This window comes from Mustela nigripes, chromosome 10 (genome assembly GCF_022355385.1).
Source record: "Mustela nigripes isolate SB6536 chromosome 10, MUSNIG.SB6536, whole genome shotgun sequence".
Lineage (NCBI taxonomy): Eukaryota > Metazoa > Chordata > Mammalia > Carnivora > Mustelidae > Mustela > Mustela nigripes.
In genome coordinates, this window is record NC_081566.1 from 28,573,581 (window position 1) to 28,583,809 (window position 10,229).

Here is a 10,229-nt window from a genome sequence, read left to right on the forward strand (position 1 = left end):
CCCCCCCCCCCCGCCCCCCCCCCCCCCCCCCCCCCCCCCCCCCGCTCAGGGCGGGAGCTGGGGGTGGGGGTGTCCTGCGCTCTCTTCAGGCAGGGGAGGCAAGTGTAGGACAAGGGCAGCTCATCCTTCAGTGGAAGCACCTGCTCTCTCCCATGTTCCAGCTGAAGCCATTTCATTCTGGAAATTCAAGCAGCATGGAGCCCAGTATTCCCCAACTTCTCCAAAATTACCTAAGGAACAGTGAATTGGAAACAAAGTGGAATGACAACAGTCCCTGCACCAAACAGTGGCAACAAACATGACCCTGGTCCTGACACAGACTCACACGGACCTCAAGTTGCTTTCAAGCTTGGCCCTGACCTCAATCCAAGAGCCTAACCCTAGTGCCCAACCCAAACAGTGTTCACAAGAATCAAACCACTGGTATCCATCAGTGGTTAATGCATAAGCAAAGTGTGGTAAAGGGTTTGAATTTGGGTTCAGTTTTAGGTTTCATCAGAGTTCTGGATTAGGCTTTGGGTTTAGGGTAAGGGTAAGGATTTGCAGTGGAGGGCTAAGGGAACAGAGTTAAGAGCTTTAGGTTTATTATTTAGGGTTTAAGACTCGGGACTTCTGCGATAAAGTTCAAGGTAAAATTTGGGGTTTGGGTTCATGCTGGATTTGGATTCAGGGTTCATGACTCAGAGTTCTGGTTTAGGGTTTGGGTTCAGGATATGGATCCAGGGCTTATGTTCAGAGTCCAAATTTCAGGTTCAATTTCAGGTTTGGGATTCAGGGTTCCAGTTTGGGCTTTAAGGTCGGTAGTTAGGTTGGAACATTCAAGTTAGGGATTAAGGTTAGGTTTAGGGATGACACATTTTCTTCCGTTGTCATCATGGACACAAAGTTTCACCTGAACTTTCTAAATCTGAAATGTATTTCATCTGGGCATCAGGAGCTTGTTTAGAATTTAAGATCTCGGGCGCCTGGGTGGCTCAGTGGGTTAAATCCTCTGCCTTCGGCTCAGATCATGATCTCAGGGTCCTGGGATCAAGTCCCACATTGGGCTCTCTGCTCAGCGGGGAGCCTGCTTCCCTTCCTCTCTCTCTGCCTGCCTCTCTACCTACTTGTGATCTCTGTCTGTTAAATAAATAAAAATATTTTTAAAAATGTAATATCTCAGTAATTCCTATCGATTCTGCCCTCAGATACCCACAATTCACTTTGTCTTGGCTCAAACAAACCCTTGGCATAGAAGGGAAAGCTGCTGTCGAAGTTGGGGTGACTTCACAGTGTTAGAGGTGTGAAACCAAATATTGCGGAACTGTTCATGGAAAATGAAACAGGAGACAAATAACTGGTTGACTCCTGATTCTTCCACAATAACAAAGACCAAATTTCCAATAGAATCTGATAATGTCCCCTAGGAAGGCCTATGGTACTCTTTACCAGTACCAAAAGGGGGCCCCCTCCCCTGGCTTAAACTACGAATCCCAGCAGGATACTTCTTACTTTGTATCAAAAATAAAATTTTATTATTTGGCTGTTCCAGTGTACAATTTGTAGAAGCATTGACAACATTTTCTTTTCTCAAATCCTCATTAACACAGGGGTAAAATGCAAGCAATGTTGTAATGCACTGCTCACTGGAATACCAAGTACAAGGAGCGCTATTAGAGGTAACAAAAAAAACATTTAATATGAAACTCAGAAAAAGCACCCTTTGTGGGCACATAATGAGGATCCCTAACCATAAGATCTAACCTCTCATCCTATGGAATTCATCCATAAAAATTATCAATAGCAGGCGCCTGGGTGGCTCAGTGGGTTAAGCCGCTGCCTTCAGCTCAGGTCATGATCTCAGGTCATGATCTCAGGGTCCTGGGATTGAGTCCCGCATTGGGCTCTCTGCTCAGCAGGGAGCCTGCTTCCCTCTCTCTCTCTCTATGCCTGCCTCTCCATCTACTTGTGCTTTCTCTCTGTCAAATAAATAAATAAAATCTTTAAAAAAAATTATCAATAGCAATAACCTGCTGACCACTGGAACCACCTCACCATTGATCTCTAGGCTTATAATTCACACTCCAAGCGCTAGAGACACACTTGTCAGCAGCAGAACACGGCTTGCCCACTCCTGGTGGACCAACTTTTACAGTGAAGCCAAAACCCCCCCTCCTTGGAAATCCCAGCCACTAGGACACAGTCACAGAAACCACACCCAGAACAATAAAGGACAGCCATCTCTTGAAGCGGTTGCTGCAGATCGCCCCCACTCCCACAAAGTAGCTGTACAGCGGCCTCCGCGGCTGTCCTCTTCCCGGGATTGCACAGGGCACCGCATTCTCCCAATGTTCCATCCTCAGAAGAAAACCGTGACTGTCCTCGTCAGTCCTGTGTGCAGGCTCACCGTGAGCCCTGCGAAAGCCAGACACCTTCTTGAGGGCACTCAGCCTCTCATGCCTATCCTAGCAGATGGAGGGTGCTGCTCTCCTAAACTTCCATATCAACTAGAGTACACTTGAAATGAGTCTCACCATACTCCATGCAAAAGGCATATTCTTTATCTGCAAAATGATGGACGGTGTAATACCATGGATTCCCCGCACCTTCTTGAAGCTAGGTAAGTTGGAGCTACAGCTGGCCAGAGCCATTATCCACAATTCCCTACACACACACACCCTGCCCTTGTGCACTCCAGACCAGTTTCCATCCGCCTTGCTCATTCTCAGCCATTGTCTCTGCAGAGCAGTACAGTAGTACCGAGGTGGTAGGTGAGGTGCACTTAGCACCTTCAATCCACTTACTATCAGAAATTAATATTTATTTTATTAACAGATGCATCCCAGATCTTGCCACCACGGAATTAGAAACGTCATTACTACAGAGGTCCTAACAACCTGTGTCAGTCTCCATGGCTTCACTCCCTAGCTCCAGGGAGTGGCTCATCCATGGGCATGTGACCTGGTCCCAGCCAATGTGGTGGCAGGAACCTTGGGTCCCAGCCTGCAGAGCCAAGCATGGGGTGAACCACCCAGGCCAGGGGCTTTTCCATCAGGACTGCAGGAGTGGCTCGGCCAGGACTGTGCCACTGCCACAGAGGGCCCATGAAGCCAGGTGCTCCATAACATTGCTGACGGCGGAATTGGACTCATCCTAAAGCCCACACTTGCTAGATCCTCTGCTAACTCATGAGAACCCTACCTGTGCTCATGGTCTTGTCCTGAACAAGATACACCCACCAGGCAATGGGGACATACTCAGTCAAACAATACCTACATGGAATTCAACCATAGACAACCTGTTGTGGGAAGCTCAAGGCCTGCAGAGAAAGGCAGGGGAATTCCTGAGGCCTTAGTTATTGGCCAATCATCTTTTTTTTTTTTTTTCCCCCTCTCAGGTGAAGGGGCCAGGGTCAGGCTGGATAGATCCCAGTGTGCTCCCACTCTGCCACTGGAAAAGAAGAGCCCTCTCCCCCATCATCCATCATGTTGCACATCTGGGGTGTGGGAAACTAGCACGCATGGGCCAAATGGGACTGCCCCTTGTCTTCTGTCAATCACGTGTGGCTGGGACTTTAGTTATGCACGGTCTGTGGCTGCTTTCAAGCCACAGTGTAAGAGTGGTGACCTGGTCAGAGAGACCACATGGACTGCAACACCTAACAGAAAATCTTTACAGAAAAGTGTGCCGATCCCTGGTCTCAAAGATCCTAGGATCTTGTCACTTCTTTGAGTAGAACATAGTGCCTTCTGGATCAAATCTAATTTCCTCACCCCCAGAGGCAAGGACTTCCAAAGCCAGAACTCCATCTCTATCCTCCTCTACTGACACCTTGAATGGCACGTCCACGTGTCTGCAGCCCAACGGGAATTCTTTGTCGTTTACAGGGTAGTGAAGCTCAGAGGTGGAGGTGTAAGTATGAACTTGTGAGTGTGAGCGTGTGTTTCCTCTTTGTTAGCCGCAGTGTGCAAGGAGAATACAGTACAGTAGTATGCTTTCTGTCCCACAGGAACGTCCACACAGTGCTTCCATAATGATCTCAGAAGGAAGCCCCCTTCATAGAACAAACTTCATCAGGGAGGACTCCCAAACCGCTTGTCCTGGGTACTAGGTTCCAGGGAGGCTAGGAGCACACGGAGGGACAGAGACTCCTCCGCCCATCAGAGTTTTGAAGGATGCCTGCTTGTCCAGGACAAAAGATCCCCAAACCATTCATCCACCTGTCATCCAGCCAGGCGTCTGTGAGATCTACTCCAAGCAGAAAGGAGGATTGAGAGGCAACAAATGAAAGCCTTGTGTGGCAAGTGCCATGACAGAGGACACTCAGGAGGACTGGGGATATGTAGAGTTGGCCAGACCGGGAGGCAGGGGGACCAGGGGTGCTCCAGGAGGGTGTCACACATGTGTGGCTACATGTGTAAGGGTGACCAGTGTCAGCTCAGAGAAATGACAGGGCAGGCAAGGGGCAGTGTCCCTAAACTCTCTTAAAAGGCAGAAGTTCAGTAACGAGATTTCTTTCAGTACAATTTCATTTCACACGTATCTATGAGTCCCTAAAGCTGATGGTTTAGAACATGAAGTACGTAGTTTGCCATTACTTTCAAGCCTGAGGTGCTGGGGGCAGAGCACACTGGATATTTCTTTTTGTTGCTTTCAAAGTATAAGGACTTTTCCCACCTTCATCTCCGACCCAACAACTGGGAACAAAGGCAACACAGATCTATGCTTTGAAATGTCAACATAAATCTGCAAACCCAAGTTCTCACAGGAGTTAAAGGTTCAGGACCAGGGTGACAGAAAGGGGAGGCAGATAGCAAGGAACCAAAAGAACACACCAGGTGCATGGGAGCTGGCCCACTTCTCTACCTGTTGGAAGAAGCCATGCCTGACGGGAGGGAGTCCCACCTGCACCGGTCCATCTGTTTGCTGCCCTGGAGCAGAGCAGAGGATGTGCAGAGCTGGGTATGGGTGTCATGGGGGAGATGGGCAGCCGGCCACAGATGCTACCTTCCAAGTACCTGTAGGGCCAGCTCCTGGTCCTCAGCTATGATGAAACAATAATTATGTTTAGTTACCCATTTCCCAGGATAGGTAATGTGCTCAATGCTTTCGTGACTATATCCTCTCCCATTTTATTTTTTAAAAACACTTTAGGCAGGTAAGATATACATAAATAGCTGTTCATAGTTAATGTATGCAACTTGACCCTGACCCCAACCCCAAGATCTAGTTAAGATATACTCGATTTAGAATATTGCTCATAAAGTAGAGGATGGTTTTTAGGAGCTAAGGAATTCAGGGACCAACCTTTTGTCTTATTTTCCCTTGAATTTAAATTTAAACACATTCGGCAATGTGCTGTCTGGAGAGTGGCCATACAGGGGAACAGTGAGTAAACTGGTGCAAACCCCACTTATAAAGCCAATTCTTCCATCATCCTGTCAAATCTTGTTCATTCACTGTTTGCAGATTATTTTACAGATTATGAAAATTGTGAATTTGATGAAATTTTTATTTTTTAAAAAAATTTTTTATTTATTTGGCACACAGAGGTCACAAGCAGGCAGAGGCAGGCAGACACAGAGGGGGAAGCAAGCTCCCTGCTGAGCAGAGAGCCCAACCTGGCGCTCTATCCCAGGACCCCAGGATCATGACCTGAGCCAAAGGCAGAGTCTTTAACCCAATGAGCCACCCAGGCGCCCCTTGTTGAACTTCTTAAGAGCCGAAGTCATTCTTTCAACCTGTTAAAATAGATGTTCTCAAAAATCTTGGAGTGGTGAGCAGAGGAAGGCCCAGGGGGCTGGGAAAAGGCTATTACTATTGACTCTATTCAGGTCTACTTAGGAAACAAGGGTGACTTCTATTCCACTTCTTTTCAGGAAGAATTTGTGTCAACTAACAGCCCTAGATCCGGACAAAATAGTGTAGCTCAGAGGAAACAAAAGGTGAATCAACAGCTTCCAGAAGGAGGGAAGGAGTCGCACCCAGGAACCAAGAAGACAGACCATGGAGGCTCTGCTCAGGCCCATTTGCAGTCTGTAAATCCTCTGGATCTAGAATGCCCCAGTGCCCCCGGGGGTCGTGGGTCAGGCAGAGAGCACACCCTGATGCTGCCCTGCTGGAACCCATGACAAGCCTCCTGGTCTCTTCCTCCATGAGACACCCGCATCCCCTGATGACTCCAACCTGCTTCTCGGAATTCCCATTCCCTTTTCTGACCCCGTCGTTCTCGTTTCCTGTCACTGCCATAGTACAGAGTACGTTTAACTATATGCTATTCTGTCATTTAAATGGTTTTTGGTCATGTTTACTGTGAAACTACCTTGCACCATCTAGTGTGATGTAGAGTCACTTGAACCCACGTGGCAACTTTCTGTTAGAGAAGGCCACCCCTGCATCTCCTACAAAATGTTTCTAACAAAGTACAAGTTCATCAGGAGTAGTGTGAATTGTGGTACACAGCCTGCATGGTAGGAGTCAGTAATTTTAACAAGGGTTGATCACCACCCCAGTCTCATGAAACCTTCCTCTGTCCCCATGGAACTCATGGTCTGCCCTCAGGAAATACCCCAAGAAACTAAACTTTAAACTGAATGCTCCCTTCATGCTCTGGTTCAAATTTTGTCCAGCCACAATAGTATGAAAGTAGAAATCAGTCACAAGAAGAATATGGGACAGTCAAAAATATGTGGAAATTTAACAACATGCTAGTTAAGAACCAATGGTCAAAGAAGAAATCAAAAGAAAATTAGAAAGTACCTGGAGAGAAATGAAAAAGAGAACCTATTAAAAGTTATGCAGCAAAAGTAGCTCTAAGGAGGAAGTTCATCAGTATTTGAAAAAACTGACAAACTTTTAGCTAGACTCACCAAGAAAGAGAGAGGGCTCAAATACAATCAGGAAGGAAGGATAATTGATTCCCGTCTCACATCAGATTCCTAGAGGAAAACACAGGCAAAAACCTCTTCATCCTTGGGCACTGCAACTTCTTGCAAGAAATGTCTCTAAAGTCCAGGGAAACAAAAGCAGAAATGAACTGTTGGGACTCCATCAAAGTAAAAATCTTCTGCGCAGCAAAGGAATCAATTAACAAAACTAAAAGGCAACCTACAGAATGGGAGAAGATATTTGCCAATGACATTACAGATAAAGATCTGGTATCCAAGATCTACAAAGAGCTTCTCAAACTCAACACCCAGGAAACAAAGAATCCACTCAGGATATGGGCAGAAGACAGGAAGAGACACTTCTCCAAAGAAAACACACAAATGGCCAACAGACCATAAAAAAATGCTCCACATCACTTGTCATCAGTGAATTCAAAACTATAATTTGATACCACCTTCCAGCTGGTAGAATGGCTAAAATTAACAAGACAGGGAGAGGAGTCAAAATGGCAGAGAGGAATAGCAGGCTGACATGACATCAGGTCACGGGAGTTCAATTAGATAGTTACCAAACCATTCTAAACACTTACAAATCCAACAGGATATTGAAGAGAAGAGCAGCAATTCTAGAAACAAAATCAACTGCTTTCCAAAAGATAGTATGTTCGGAGAAGTGAATCCGAAGTGACGGGAAGATAGACCATGGGGGGAGGGCCTGGTTCCTGGCAAGCAGCAGAGCAACGGAGCACAAAATCAGAACTTTTAAAAGTCTGCTCCACTGAGGGACATCACTCCAGAGGCTAAGTAGGGGTGGAGTTTGCACAGGGACAGCATGGTCTCAGGTCCCGCGAGGTCACAGAGGGATCAGGGGTGTCTGAATATAGCAGAGCTCACAGGTATTAGAGCAATGAAGCCAGCTACAGAGACAGAGCGGAGGAGTGAGCTCTCAACTCGGGGTTACCTTAAATTGTGATCCGTGACATAGACCACTGCTTTTTGAGCAGGGACCCCCCTGGAAGGGCAGAACAGCAGGAATCTGCTGAGTTTGGATACTCCAAATGGGCCTGTGTGCCAGAGATAGAAATGCTTGGTCACAGGCTGGGTGAGCTTGGAGCACGGCCAGAGACCAGGGAGATGGGAGTGATTGTTTTTCTCTGAGGGTGCACTGAAGAGTAGGGCCCCAAACTCTTGGTTCCTCTGGGCCAGAGATTGGAAGGCCACCATTTTCATTCCCGTCCTCCAGAGCTCTATGGAAAGTGTTCAGGGAGCAAAAGCTCCTGAGAGCATTTTAGCCCAGCCCCTGGTAAGGGCAGTGCAATTCTGCCTCAGGCAAGACACTTGGGAATCACTAAAACAGGGCCCTCCCCCAGAAGATCAGGAAGAACATTCAGCCAAGACCAAGCTCATTGGTCAAGGAGAACAGTGGAATTCCAGAGGAGGGGAAAGAAAAGCATGGAATTCATGGCTTTCTCCCCATGGTTCTTTAATCTTGCTAAATTAATTAAATTTTTTAATTTTATTTTTTTTCTTATTCTAATATTTAAAACTTTTGCTATTTCCTCTTTTAAGGTATTTTAACTAGTTTATCTTAACAATAAATTTCCTGCCCCAAAAATCTTTAATATAGTCATATTTTATCCTTCATTGTACCTAACTTTATTTTTTTATACATGTAGGGTTTTTTCTTCTAAAAATTTTGGGATACAACTTCTTCTAATAGATCAAAATATACCCTAAGTCTAGCACAGGGCTTTTTTTCTAGTCTCCCTCCTGAACAAATTTTCTCCACTTTCTTTTTATTTCTTTTCCCAACCAACTTATCTTATCAACTCCTTTTTTAGATTTTTTTAAAAATTTTCATATTTCAGTCATATTCCATTCCTTCATTGTGTTTACCCTTATTTTTGTATTTTTGTTTACCCTTATTTTGTATTTTAAAATTTTGGAAGGCAGTTTTTTTTAAGAGATCAAAACACACCCCAAATCAAGTTGGTGGCTCTGTTCTATTCACAAGTCTAATATATATATTTTTTTTAATTAAAAAAATTTTTTAACTTCTTTTTACCCTCTTTCTTCTCTCCACAATTTGGGGTCTCTTCTGATTAGGTTAATACATGTTTTTCTGGTGTCTTTACCACCCTTTTAGTATTTTATTCTCTCCTTCATATATTCTTATCTGGATAAAATGATAAGGCAGAGAAACTCACCACAAAAAGAACAAGAGGCAGTACCAAAGGCTAGGGACTAATCAATACAGACATGGGTAATATGTCCGATCTGGGGTTCAGAATGACGATGCTCAAGGTGCTAGCTGGGCTTGAAAAAGGCATGGAAAATATTAGAGAAACCCTTTCTGGAGAAGTAAATCCCTCTCTGGAGAAATAAAAGAACTAAAATCTAACAAAGCTGAAATCAAAAAAGCTATTAATGAGGTGCAATAAAAAATGGAGGCTCTCACCGCTAGGATAAATGAAGCAGAAGAGAAAATTAGTGATATAGAGGACCAAATGACAGACAATAAAGAAGCTGAGCAAAAGAGAGACAAACAACTACTGGACCATGAGGGGGAGAATTCGAGAGATAAGTGATACCATAAGACGAAACAATATTAGAATAATTGGGATTCCAGAAGAAGAAGAGAGAGGGGACAGAAGGTATATTGGAGCGAATTATTGTAGAGAATTTCCCTAATATGGCAAAGGGAACAAGCACCAAAACCCAGGAGATGCAGAGAACCACCCTCAAAATCAATAAGAATAGGTCCACAACCTGTCATAGTAAAACTTAAAAGTCTTAGCGACAAAGAGAAAATCCTGAAAGCAGCCCAGGACAAAAAGTCTATAACATACAGTGGTAGAAATATTAGATAGGCAGCATACTTATCCACATAGACCTGGCAGGCCAGAAAGAGCAGGCATGATATAGTCAGAGCACTAAATGAGAAAGACATGCAGCCAAGAATGCTATATCCAGCTAGGCTATCCTTGAAAATAGAAGGAGAGATAAAAAGCTTCCAGGACAAACAAAAACTAAAAGAATTTGTAAACACCAAACCAGCTCTACAGGAAATATTGAAAGGGGTCCTCTAAGCAAAGAAAGAGCCTAAAAGTAGTAGACCAGAAAGGAACAGAGACAATATACAGTAACAGTCACCTTATAGGCAATATAATGGCACTAAATTCCTATCTCTCAATAGTTACCCTGAATGTAAATGGGCTAAATGCCCCAATCAAAAGACACAGCATATTAGAATGGATTTTAAAAAAAGCAAAACCCATCAATATGCTATCTATAAGAAACTCATTTTAGACCCAAAGACACCTCCAGATTTAAAGTGAGGTGGTGGAAAACAATTTACCATGC